This window comes from Coenobita brevimanus, chromosome 97 (genome assembly GCF_032717465.1).
Source record: "Coenobita brevimanus isolate Jiangsu-jjx chromosome 97, ASM3271746v2, whole genome shotgun sequence".
In the NCBI taxonomy this organism is placed as follows: domain Eukaryota; kingdom Metazoa; phylum Arthropoda; class Malacostraca; order Decapoda; family Coenobitidae; genus Coenobita; species Coenobita brevimanus.
This window is the reverse complement of record NC_137050.1, coordinates 19,316,940-19,329,162: the sequence shown is the minus strand read 5'-3', so window position 1 is coordinate 19,329,162 and position 12,223 is coordinate 19,316,940.

The window sequence follows — 12,223 nt, the reverse complement described above, 5'->3', positions numbered from 1 at the left end:
CCATAATTCAGCAGTCATTACTCGTGGTTTGGTTCGACCGTATCTTTCAAGATATTTACTTATGTCTAAGTTGTCAAAACCCTTCATGAATTTGAAAACTTCAATAAGGTCACTTCTTAACCTGCACTTCGTTAGACTAAATAATTTGAAGTTCTTCAAGGCGTTCCTCATGTGGTTTGTTTCTCAGAAACGGTATCGTTTTAGTGATTCTTCGCTGTATTTTTTCTAATTTTTCTGTCCTTTCTGTAGTACGGAGACCAGAACTGCACACTACTCGAGACGAGGGTACACTAGCGAGCTGTAAAAGGCAAGTATGACTTTTTCCGATTTAAACTCGAAAGGTCTTCCAATAAAACCCATCAGCTTGTCTGCAATTATGACCGCCTCAGTGCACTGGTTACTTAGTTTTAGGTTATTTGATATTATCATACCAAGATCCTTTTCATTTTCTGTACTTGGTAACTGGATTTTGTTCATTTTGTAATTCGCATGGACGTTTTTATTTCCAATATGAAGAACAGTACTTTGCATTTTTCTATGCTGAACTTCATTTGCCATTTGCTGCCCAGCTTGCCAAAGTATTAAGGTCATTTTGTAACTGCTGCCACTGTGACGTTGAAGTTACTTTATTGGTTATTTCAGTATCGTCTGCAAATTTGGATATTTTACAGTTTCGACCATCATCTATGTCGTTTATGAAGATAATAAAAAGCATCAGTTCAAGTACTAAGCTCTGGGGAACGCCTGTTTATCACAACTCACTATTTTCGGTCTGAAAGCCAGTCTTGTAACCATTTCTGCGTATTTCCTTTTATTCCATGGGCTTCTATTTTGCTTAAGAGATGCCTGTGAGGGACAGTGTCAAATGCCTTCTAAAAGTCGAGATAAATTACCGTATACCAACTGCTCTTGAGTCGTAATATGATTTGTTAACATCATGAAAGAGGTCCAGTAATTTGGTTAAGCATGAACGTCGATGTCTGAGTCCATGCTGCAAGTCATTGATTATATTATTTTCTTCTAGATAATTAGCTATTTTATCTCTTATGATTGTTTCCATTAATCTGCACTCTACTGATGTTAAGCAACTTGGTCTTTTTTTGAAAACTGGTGTTACATTTGCTAGCTTCCATTCGCATGAGATTTTCCCAGTATTTAACGATTTACTGAATAAGACAGAGGGTGGCAGCAATACAGTATCTCATTTTCTGCTACTTTGAGAATTCTCAGTGATATTTTATCAAGGCCTGTTGTACTATTAATGCTGAAAGGATATCGCTTTTGTGGAAAGTAGTCACTGACGACGGTACTATATGTTTGGTTTATGGGTGACAGTAGGCTTCTGGTGGTTTTCTACTGTAAAAACAGATGCAAAGCAATTGTTAAGAATGTTCGCCATTTCAACCTCATTTTCTGTGTGCTTGCCATTGTTCGTTTCTAGAGGGCCTATTGATGTGGTCATAACCCCTTTCTTTCTAATGTAGCAGTAAAATTCTTTAGGATTTGCTTTGCACGTATTAGCAATGTGCTCTCCGCTGCGCTCTTGCTCTGTTTGGTAAGTCTTTTCGATATGCAGCGTATATTATTGTACCGGTACTCTAAGTTATCGTCATGATTTTCTGTAGTTTTATATTTATAGGAAGCATTTTTTTTTTTTTTTTCGCAATTGAGCTACTTTTAATTTCACTGGACCACCACTTTGGTTTACTATTACCAGCTGGACGCCAGTTACGTAGTGGCACACATGACTGCCGCTTCATCAAATTTTTTGTGAAAATTTCCCACGTTTGGTTAAGTCATCGGTTTCAGTCGCTTGAGTCCAATATGTAGCTGTAAGTAGCGCACTGAATCTGGTGAAATCCGCTCTACGATAGTGGAGGAGGAGGAGGAGGAGGAGGAGGAGGAGAAGGAGGAGGAATGAAAAACTGCAGAATAAAGAAAGCACGAAAGATAATAGCGAAAGTTAAAGATATATCAAACAAGCAGACGACATGGTCAAGGATAGTAAAACATACGAAGAACAGAAGCGTAAAAAAAAAAAAAAAAAAAAAAAAAAGTCAGAAAAGAGATGCAAGTTAAATGAGATTCAGGGAAGAACAAAAGAGGGAAAAGAGCAGCTGAATGCCGCAATGAGCATGAAAAAGATGAAAAGGGAAACACCGAGGGAAAAGAATAGGAAGCAGGACGAAGCGGGAGGCAAAAAAAATGGATTAAGTAGAAAATCAGGAGAGAAAGTGCAGGCAGAGGCGGCTGAGAATAAGAGAAATCCTTACATAATCCAAGAGGTCCGACGAGCTCGTATTCAGGAGGCGTCGGCGAGGAGCAAATATAAGGACCAGCCAGGCATACTAAAGGGAGTGGCGGATGGGAAGACCTGTGATGATGGTGAGGAAGGCGATGAGAATAAACTGAGAATAATCTGGCATAAATAAGAAGATAAAAACGCGGCGCGGGGGTAACTCTGCAGAAAAATGTGAATATCCCTTACCGTTAGTGAGAAAAATTGGGAAGAAGTGGACGCGCAATATTCGTGAGAGCCTGCAATATGTCGCCATTTTTCACAGGTTAGACGGAGCCGAGGGAAAATTGCCACCTTTCAGAGGCCGCCATCATAATAACAGCACATAAAAGTGATGGACCCTTAAACACTGGGAAGTGCTAATAATCTTACTGCATTACACTATCCATGAACCACTTGCATTATCTTGCACCCGGTATAATTAGTAAGCTGGTAGGCTAAAGAAACTGTCCAGTCTATGGGAACAAAATTATAACAAACTACCGTATGACACACGCAGTCATTCTGAACTGTTACGCTAAAATAGCTCTAAAGACATTCAAGAAGAGATAAGCTGACCATACTGCATAAGGGACCATGTACTGTAGACCTGAGAAAAATGAACACGTTACAGCAAAAATGCCAGATAGATAAAATACATCGTGATGATCCGCCTGCTCCACAGACTATCCTAGACAAAAGGAAAAAATACTGCACCGCACATAAATTTCCCCATCGTACAATATCAAAAAATTGGCCTATGCTCTGTACAATAATGAAATATGTATAACATGAAAATTAACTCAGACAACCAGAACAGGGGTTGTATATACAAGTGCGGGTAACGAAGGAGGCTCGGGTGGGTCGAGGAATGATGCGTAAAAAGATATATTACATAGTGAGGAGCACAATATTGATTTGATATTTAATACTAAATATATCTGGGGGCCAAGTGAAACGTTACTGTGTTGAAAGGAAAAAAACTTTCCGATTATCTGAATTCATAAGCATTTAATCGCTCAAGCACGACGACAACTATATTCGTTTAATCCTAGCTACCGAAATGATCCCTTGACTGCACTTAGGGAAACTCCTGTAGCAAAGGGGTTAATGATGGCTGTATCTTATTTCTCCAGTTTCACCAGTTGAATAAACTTTTTAAAAAACTGTCAAGCGGTAGCATGAATAAAATATAGAAGCCATCATCACAATGAAATGGTTAATGTTCATTCTTTTGATATTAGGTAGCTATTAATAACAATACAGTTCAGTAGATTTAAAAATAACAGTAGCCTCTATGCATAACAAGCACAGCAAAACTATATAACCCCGGTATGAGACAGCCCTAGCATGTATTCAACATGGACGGTGGGTGTAAGCGCCGAAGTGGTGACATGTAGAGGTGCATGGTATGTAGGAGGACTGCTGGGCCTTGATAGCAGGCTGTGAAGCCTATGCCCAGAGTCGGACACATTAAAAAAAAAAAAAAGTACACAGCAGGTGACTTTGAAACGCAGAGGCTCACAGCAAACTCAAATAATATCACAGGTAGCCTTAAGATGGTTTCCGTAACAATACCACAATTATCAGTCCTAAAACCATTCTCTTTAAAAGGATGGTCCCCGTTGAGAGGCGGCGGCGGTGGCGGCGGCACCACCACCACCAAACCACCATCCCCCTGGGGAAAAAAAAAAAAAAAAAAAAAAAAAAAAAAGTGCCCTTTGCTCATGCCTAGCCCACGCTAGGGAATTGAAAACAACATGAGAATGTTGTTGTTTTTTGAGGATTGCGTGCGTTTAAAACTAAGTGTTTTTGATGGTATGGTGACATGTATATGAGGTGTATGGCAACTGCTTGAACAGAAGGCCATGGTAGGTTACAGAAAAAAGATCGCCTCCTAAGTTGGTCGTCATTCAACAGATTCTGAAACCTATTGTCTATTACGTCAGTAACAGCTAAAGGAGTAAGCCACATGACACCTAAATGGCTGAGAACAACTTAAGTACTCTATGGTTCAACTTCTTCCACATATATTTTCATTTCTGATTACCATTCTCTCTTAGACAAATGCTCATTTTCAATCACTCCGTTACTGTATCGCCAGTGTACGGAAAAGTTTTGGTGTCATGCTGCTCGCTCCACAGCCTGAGGATGTCATTTCTCACAGTAACTAGGCCACCTTCACTTATGTAACTTATCACAAACAGCAGGACTCTGGTAAAGGCAAAGTTTTGTGATTTTAAAGGATTTCAGTCACAACTCTTCCCAATACCCCCGAAGCATAGCAGTTTGTGGGTGGCACATCTTAGCACCCAAGTCACCTCTGCTTGTCGGTACACTGGCTACATTACAAAGTCCAGGCATACTGATTATCAAGGCTCTATGACATCCCTCCACCCCTTCAGCATCCCCCCCCCACCCCCTGCCCGCCGAGAGAGAGAGAGAGAGAGAGAGAGAGAGAGAGAGAGAGAGAATCATAAAGGCATGGTATCAAGTGGTGGTGGTGGTGGTCATAATGAGGCAGGTGGGGTGAGATTTAGCGGCACAGGCATGAACTACGAGGAGGAGGAGGAGGAGGAGGAGTGTGTGTGTGTGTGTGTGTGTGTGTGTGTGTGTGTGTGTGTGTGTGTGTGTGTGTGTGTGTGTGTGTGTGTGTGTGTGTGTGTGTGTGTGTGTGTGTGTGTGTGTGTGAGAGAGAGAGAGAGAGAGAGAGAGAGAGAGAGAGAGAGAGAGAGAGAGAGAGACAGACAGACAGACAGACAGACAGAAACATATGAGTGAGAAAGGGAGACAAGAATGAACAAGAGATGACACAAAGGGAAAAATATCGGTGGGAGGCAGGTGACGAGAGAGACATGAGTGAGACAGGAAGCGGAGAAAAGGGTGAGATAACGACAAGGGAGAGAAAGGAGTAAGATCGAGACGAGAAACAAAGAGGGGAAAGACAGCGAGACGAAAGAAAGAAAAGGAATAAGAGGGAGGCAAGAGAAAAAAGGGGTGAAAGAGGGTGGCAAGAACGACAAACAGGTGAAACAGACCAGAAATAAAAAATGGTGAGGCAGACGAGAAAGAAAGGGATAAATAAGCCGAAAAAGAGAAAAGGGCGGGACAAGGGGAAAAAGAGAAAGGGCTGAGAAAAAAAGGGTGTGATAGAAGAGATATACAAAGGAGACATACAAGAGAAGGGTGAGACAGGGGCTTGAGAGACAGGAATATGCCATAACGATGAGAAGAGAAGAGAAAGGGGTGAGATGGGGAGAAGACAGACAGGGAGAAGAAAGACAGGGAAAAGAGATGCGAAGAGAAAGACTGGGAAAGTGGAATGGGGTGTGACAGAGAAGAGACATGGAGAAGAGAACAAGACAAGGAGAAAAGGATGAGTGAAAAAAGAGGAAGAGTCATGGATGTGTCAGGGAAAAGAGAAAAAGACGCAGAGGAGAAAGAGAAGGGGGATGACAAGGAAAAGAACAAGAAAAGGCAGAAGAGAAAAAAAAAAGGAAGGGGTGAGATTGGAAAAAGAGAAAAGAGGAATATGCCAGAGAAAAGATAAGGGGGGATGGCAAGGAAAAGAAAAAGAAAAGGCAGAAGAGAGAAAAAAAAAAGGAAGGGGTATGACTGGAAAAAGAGAAAAGAAGACTATGCCAGAGAAGAGACAAGGACGGGTAGGGCAGTGAAGAGAAAAAGCGGAGTAGATGGGTAGAGAAATGATAAAGAGAGTAAGGCGGGAAAAAGATAAAGAGGGCTAAGAAAGTAAAGTTGGGAAAAGGGAGAGAGAAACAAGTAAGACTGGGAAAGAGACAGAGAGGGGAAAGGTTGAGAAAATGAGAAAGGGACAGGATAGACAGAGAAATAGAAAGAGATGGGGAAAGGCAGAGAAAACAGAAAGAGAAGGGGTAAAGCAGGGAAGGGAGAGACAGAAAGACGTAGGATAAGGCAAGGAGAAAGAGAAAGAGATAGGCTTAAGAGGAATAAGGCTGGGAAAGATGAAGAGAAGCGGGAAGGGAATAGAAAAGAAGCCAAGAGAAAAGGAAGAGACTGGGAGAAGAGAAAGGAGTGAAATACGGTGCAGCAGGGAAGAGGAACGAAAGGGAGGAAAGAATTGGATGAGGTGGATGGGATGAGAAAGGCAAACTGGAAGGAGGAAGGTGAGAGACAAGGAGGATGGGGAAGAAAATAAAAACAGGGTAGAAAGAATGGAATAAGAGAAAAGAACTGGGGTAGGTGAGGAGAGAAAAAAATACTGAAAGGAAGGGAGTAAAGAGAAAGAAGGGAGGAAGAGGACAAATGTGAAAGTAAGGTAGGGTGCGAAAGAGGTGTGAGAGAGTAAGGGAACCGGAAGAAAGAAAAATAGTGGGAAAGAACACAGAAAAGTATGAGAAAGACAAGGGAAAATGAAGGACGGTATGAAGGAATAAAGCAGGGAGGAAATAAAATACCAGAAAGGGCAGAAAATGGTGAGGATAACGGAGGAAGGGAAGTATGAAAGGAGGAGGAGGAGAAGAAGAAGGTAAAAGAGGGGCAAGGTAAAGGAAATAAATGAGGTGTTACACGAGAACGAAGGAAGAGAGAAGCAGGGCAGAGCAAAATGGGCGAAGAGGGAGAGGATGTGAAAGAATGAGATGAGCAAAGTGGACTGAAGAAACTGATGAGACACGAGAGGGAAAGAGAGACAGAGTAGGAATGAAAAAGCCGGGCAAGGGAAAGAGGAGTAGAGCAGGAGGGAGGGGATATGAAAGAATGAAGAACAGGTTTGGGTAAAGGAAAAATGGCACTGGAGGAAAGAGAAAGGGAGGAAGACATAGAAAGGTGTCAGACAAGAAGGATATAGATGGGATATAAGAGGAATGAGGACAGAAATTGGTGTGAGACAAGGAGGATAAAATAAGAGAGAGAGAGAGAGAGAGAGAGAGAGAAAGAGAGAGAGAGAGGAGGGGGACAGAATCATAAAATAAACAAAAAGAAACGATGATACATATTGAGGACGTTTAAGAAAAAGCTGAATGAGCATTGATGACAGCGCTGTCTAGAGCCATTTATTTAAAGATATGAAAAGAGAACACCGGACATGAACTCAAAACAACAAAGATGGAAGCACTGAAACTAGTACTGAATGAGACAACAAAGAGAAATACTGATAAAATAACTGTCTGATCTGAACAACTTTAATTGGCAACGTAACATTAGAGGACATTATCGCCGAATATATCCATCTACCTATCTATCTACCTATTTATCTACCTACCTATCTACTTATCATCCAGTCATTTATTGCCCGATTAGATGCGTTGCCACCCGTGACATGGCGTCTTAAACATTTCAGGAGAGAATGGCCATAGTCAGTTACCTGCCTCTCACCGGCATTATACGATCACTAAACCCCCTGCTACCCCTCGGATGTACGGTAGCTATTCCCCTATGGGCCCTATCCGGTTGGAAAGCCTTAACCCACTCAACTACCAGGCGTAGCAGTACGTCAAGTAGTGAAAGGTGGGTGCCTGCAACAACCACAAGGGGTCTTCCCACTCACCACGAATATCAGTATAATAAATTATGACAAGAAAAATAATGTATCAAGGTACACGTTAGGGCAATACCTACTAAGGGCTCTTTTCATCTATAAAACACACAAAACCATTATTTCATCATGCTTAACATCGTAAACAACATCAACAAAAATAGGGTAAACAAACATAAAAGGGGCAAGAAGGATCAGCTACAGAGTACAATATTCGCTCCCTATGGTTGGTCTCAAAGCGAAACATCCGACCATGTCCTGGGACCTTGATCTTCAACTGGTAGTTTCATATCAAATTACTTTATCTTCAACCCATCCATCAAATCTGGTCAATATTCGATCAAAGCTGCTTGAGCTGACCTTGTCCTGTGACAGTGATATTCAGCCAATTGTCAAAATCGAAATAATATATTCTTGCCTTTCTCGCAACCCTTCTACCGAGATTGGTCCAAATCGAATAAAAAACTAATTGAGCTTTAAGGTCGATTCTGACCTGTGATCTTGCCTCTCAGACTGATTTTCCTGATGTCAAATTGCTTCATCCTTGCTTTACCCTCAACACATCCACTAAGTTTGATCCACATCACATCTAAACTGTAACCCTGCCCAATGACTTAGATCTCTGACTTACTGCTCTAAAAAAAACAATGGAAATATCTCCTGGCTGACCCTCAATTTTTACACTAAGCTTGGCCTAAATCAGATCAAAATTATGTTAACTCAACATTTGGACCATATCAGGTGACCTTGACTATCGACTTACTGACTTCTCAATAACATCACTTCATCCTTGCCTTACTCTAAACCCGCCCACCAAGTCTGGTTTATACCGGATCAGAAGTGCTTAAGAAGACGGCCGTATTATTTGACTTTTAGCCTACTGTTTTCAAAACTTGTAGGAAAACTTCTTGGCTGACCCTTAACAATACCACCATTCTTTATCCAAAGCGGGTCGAAGTTTTTAATATTTTGTTCACACACACACACACACACACACACACACACACACACACACACACACACACACAGCAAAAAAGAAAAAAAATCAAAAAAGAAAATCTAAAATTATAGTATAAGGGGGGGGGGGGAACCAAAAAAATTGCGAAGAGAATCACCGTACTCAATATATCAATACTACAGGTAGAGCTGAGGGGTGAGGAAAGTAGTAGGAAAAGGCACTACATAAGGAAGCTGGGAATGAATGAAAAAAATAAGAGAGAAAAAAGTAACAAACGAAGCACGAATACCTAAAATAATTACACAGGGATGAAGAAGTAACGAATGGTAAGAGAAACGGTACCTGTTAATCCAATTTTCGCTCCTTTGAGATGTAGGGGCCCGAGGCTAGTTCAGTAACTACATTTAAGGATAACTGACGAGCATACTCCCCTTCGTGGAAATATATAAAGTAACTGTGTGTGTGTGTGTGTGTGTGTGTGTGTGTGTGTGTGTGTGTGTGTGTGTGTGTGTGTGTGTGTGTGTGTGTGTGTGTGTGTGTGTGTGTGTGTGTGTGTGTGTAAAAAATCACAATTACATTACAGACAGACGGACAGATAGATAGGCAGATAGAAAGAAACAGATATATCAGCCACCTGGGGCACGAGACTATGGAAGGCCATCACTCCTACTGGGGCGTTCTAACCACTAGATAAGATAAATACAAAAATAAAAGAAGCAAGGGAGAATACGAGGCGGAAAAACAAACACTACAATATATAAACAATAGGGTAATCAGAAATTATCTGTGTGAAAAACGGCGTTCTAAGATGACGTCTGACTGTCTTGGGCACCGTAGGGGAGTGTAAATAAAGGCTGCTTTTAGAACGTTAATCACAACTTGCAACAGAAATAGAAAACGTCGAAACTTGACAACGCATGCAGAAAATACTCAAAGAATCTCAAGACAGGTTTTGGAAAAGATAAAAAATGAAGTAAACTGCAAAATATTCTGGTCCTGTCTCCTTGAATATTACCAACAATACATATACACTGAAAACCGAGGAAAAGTAGCGAACATGGAAAGTATCGAACTAACTAGAAAGCACACAGAGAGTGCATACCTCCTCCAACGCCATTGCCATTAAAAAGGATTTGGATCCTGATCCGTGGAGATACTGAGTGGAATACATAGGATCCTGATCCGCCCCCAAATTTAATCAACTGTTCCTTGACCCATGACCCACTCTTCTACAAAATTTTATTGAGATTCACTGAGAACTTTTGGAGATGTTATGCGGGATACATATCATCCCCATCCGCCCGAAAATTTAACCAATTCTTTCTTGGCCTATGGCACACCCTTCCACAAAATTTAACTGAAATTCAGAGAGAATTTTTTGAGATATTGTGCGGCATACTCCGGATCTTCATCAGTTCTTTCTTGGCCCATGGCCCACCCTCCCACAAAGTTTCAATGAAATTCCTGGAGTACTTTTGGAGATATCGTGTGGACAAACAAACAAACAAACAAAGGTGAATACATAACCTCCTACAACTCTGTTGGAGGAGGTAAATATCATCGTCGTCGTTCTCATCGTCAAAAGCGTCATCCAAACTTTTTTCCTATCCAAGGATGTAGGAAAGAAACGTAGCCCTACTAATACCATTACGGTACACCAATCCTAATTGAGACAGGATACATTCAGATTATATATTTCCGGCGGCATATGACCCTGGCACTTGTGCCGCAAGACTTTAATTATATTCAGTCAACCAGATTATATACGGGAATAATACAATACACACAAAGCAGAGAAAGACGTGGAATACGGATGAGAGGTGTCGGAACTAAAAATGGAGATTAAAGTGTGCACAGAGAGACACGTAGCATTAATTTCAGAGGCAGCCACGATAACGCATGAAAACCCCGGTTGTATAATGCCCGACCACCAGGCAGTAAACTGATACCGGCCATTAATTTAGCGAGAAAAATGGGATTACGTATGTGTTGTATTTAGGAGGGTCGGGGCTTGAGGCTACACGGGTGGTTTACACATTACCTGACACGCGCATCCTGTCTGCTTACCAACGCCATCATTAACCTAGGCTACACAGTATGTCATGCAATTTTATGATTATTAACTCATCATCATACGCCTACTCAAAGATGATGTTCTGGCACAGGCTATTCAGTTTATGAATCCCTTACAAAATTAACGATGTTAACTGCAACACATTTGTGGTTGAAATAAGAATACATTTAGTAGACAGTTAATTCATTTCATTTTTTTATATTCCACTGTCCATTGACAAATTAAACATACTTTCCTCACATGACTCTTATCGCTGTTTCAAAAATTTTCACTGTCAATACAATAAACACATAACACGAGACATTTACTTACTAGGTATAATACTATGAGTGTTATGAAAAAAGAAATGGATTCGATCCCGCGTATACCAATTCACACAAACAGCATATATTTAACAAGTATCTCACACTTTCAAGCAAAAGTAGAGAAAATGGTGACTGTACCTGATCCAGCAGACGGGACCTTGATACTGATGGCCATGCAGCGTAATCTTCTGAGGGATACTTCACGTCTGTCAAGTGGTCTTCCCCTTTTTCATTCCACCTTTGACTTCATATCCTGTCACCATCTGTAAATATAAAAAATTAAGACCTGTAATATAATCCCACTTAACATGAAAACACGATTCCTGTGTCTCGAAATTGGACTTCTGATTAAAGATATGACACATAGTTAAATAGTTACGTAAAATACACACATTATTTTTTACATTAACTCTCTCTTTGCAGCGGGTGTGAGGTGAATAAAATAGTTTGCCCTAAGGTAGAATAAAACATGAGGTTCTTTATGCTACGCCAACTCGCTCATAATGATAGTTTTCAATGCACCCTATCTGGTACTCTATGTTTCTCTTCAGAACAGAAAAACTGTGTAGCTTTGGCTAAAAAACTAGCACTGTGAGTAATTCGTAGCCTATGAGCTAATACAAAATTATAGTGCGCTACCAGGAAAAAAAATATATATATATATATTTACCCTGAGCTAATCACGACAGCTTGAAGGTAGACCTCAAAAACAGTCTGCATAACAAAGTTATCTTGCAGCTAAGATGAATGGACAATACAAAGCAGGATATTCGGTACTTCGTATGACACACACCAACCAGCACGTATGCAGTGATCTACAGTCTCCCCCAAAAACATCAGCCCCTTTCCTCATTGATAAACTGTGACATAAATGATGAAACTTTCAAAACATTTACTGAATACACCTGGACAGTGCTGGTAGGGCTGCTATCTTCGTATGGGACAGCTGTCAGTTATCGGTTAGGCACATGCTATACTCAGTGTGTCATAGTGTCCATCTTTAGTAGGCTGAGACCACTTTCATGATGGATGATGACAATACCTCGTGATTTCTGAGATGGTGACTGTAAAACCATGGGTTCATCTGGCACTG